This window comes from Trachymyrmex cornetzi, unplaced genomic scaffold, assembly GCF_001594075.2.
Source record: "Trachymyrmex cornetzi isolate Tcor2-1 unplaced genomic scaffold, Tcor1.1 scaffold135, whole genome shotgun sequence".
Classification (NCBI taxonomy): Eukaryota; Metazoa; Arthropoda; class Insecta; order Hymenoptera; family Formicidae; genus Trachymyrmex; species Trachymyrmex cornetzi.
Window position 1 is genome coordinate 58,884 of NW_017295928.1, and position 2,030 is coordinate 60,913.

The 2,030-nt window shown below is 33.6% G+C and overlaps 1 pseudogene; it reads left to right on the forward strand.

Moving 5' to 3' along the window:
* The window catches only part of LOC108770821 (glutaryl-CoA dehydrogenase, mitochondrial-like), a 4,986-nt pseudogene that overhangs the window by 1,668 nt on the left and 1,288 nt on the right, over window positions 1-2,030 (forward strand).

Here is a 2,030-nt window from a genome sequence, read left to right on the forward strand (position 1 = left end):
AAATTTAACTGCCTATTACGGTCGGAGCTGGATCTTCGTTGCTTTTTAATAATTCAATCTTGAATTACTAATATATACTATATATGTACTTGCATTTATACCATATTGTAGTCTTTTTCTAACTGCGCGCCGAATTGTTTTTCCGGATAATTTGATGCTACCATCAAGCATCATATATTATAAAGATGTTAATATATTGTAACTGTTAATAAATTTATTGCGAAAAATATTACCTCGGCCGGGACTTGAACACGGATCTCTTGTAAACCTTACGAACGTCCTAAGCCATTAGACTACCGAGGCAAATTTATTTTAACAGTTTTTATATATTAACATCTTTATAATATATGATGCTTGATGGTAGCATCAAATTATTAAATTGCTTGTCAATTTAATTCACGATATTACTAGAGTAGTTTTAATTGCGTTTATTTAGTCCGGAAAAACAATTCGGCGCGCAGTTAGAAAAAGACTACATTATGGTATATATGCAAGTACATATATAGTATATATTAGTAATTCAAGATTGAATTATTAAAAAGCAATGAAGATCCTGCTTCGACCGTAATAGGCAGTTAAATTTCTAGTATTAATTGAGTTTGTCAAATATATGGTCAAAAAATATAAATATATTGTTTTTATTTATTTGTTTTTCTTTGGATTTTATCTTTTTTTTTCCAGAAAATGCAATAAACTCAGTGTTTTATACTGGTCAAGGCAGTTATATCCTTATTTAATTAATTGACTATTAGTTACTATCACACAATTGGCTATTTATTATTATTATAACCGTTATTATCATTATCGTTTGAAATTTAAAAAATATAGATATTAAAAATGAAGTCAACAACTACAAAAAACGAGATGATCGCATTAATTACGATTATATTCCGCGTAGCTTAGGATATCTAATAATAGAACTTGATAAAGGGACCATTCAGTTGCTTAAACAATGCGCGATACGGCATCGCCTGGGGTGCGTTAGGCGCGGCAGAAGCTTGCCTGAACATTGTTAGATCTTACACTTTGGAGAGGAAACAATTTAAAAGACCGCTGGCGGCGAATCAGCTTGTACAGAAAAAACTGGCGGACATGATGTGCGACGTCGCGATCCGTCTTCAAGCTTGCTTACGAGTCGGCAAACTGAAGGATGAGAATAGGTAAAATACACTTTAAAAAAGCGAAGCAAGGAATGTCTAATCTGAATAACTAATGTAATATATTACCAAGAAATATTTTACCTTTTAGGAAAACCGATAATTTTTAATGTTTTCAGATTAATCATTCTTTTCTTGCGGAGTTATTATATAATGTCTATGATTTATAACAATACAAAGATTCATAGGACTCTTAAATATTATAAAATTTCAAATAATGTTGTAAAGGACATATAAGAGTCAAATATAAAACGTTAAAAATATATATATGTCACAGAATTAAATAAAATAAAAATTTAATTGAACGTTAGTAAGCTTCATTACATGTTTCGGCTTTATATCAAGCCATCTTCAGATGTTTCAACGTAGTTAACATTTCCGCAAGATATGCATTAATATTCGGTAAAATTACAAAAATATCCATGATCGACCTTGAATGATAGATGAGAGAGTGTCTCTCTCTCTCTCTCTCTCTCTCTCTCTCTCTCTCTCTCTCTCTTCCAGAATACAAAATTTTTCTCTCAAACGATTTACTGACCGTATGTTTGAAATTTCGAACTATTACATACATACTGTAACGTCCGGTGCGCCTACAACATAGCGCCCCGTCCGTTTACCAAGCGAGCGCGAGCACAAAATATAGCGAACCGATATAATCCGTGCCGACTACAAGCGCGTATAGCTATAGGTCAAGCCACCGAAACCGTCGCGTTCGAACACCGCGAATACTGCGCCTGCGCCAAAGAATAAATGCTGAAAACGATGCAAGAACGCACTTTTACGAGGAAACACCATTAATACGAAGTAGGGAATAGTTAAGGTAACAACTGACCTCGTCGCAGCTGCAAGGAAAAACCGCAGACCTGCGGAAAA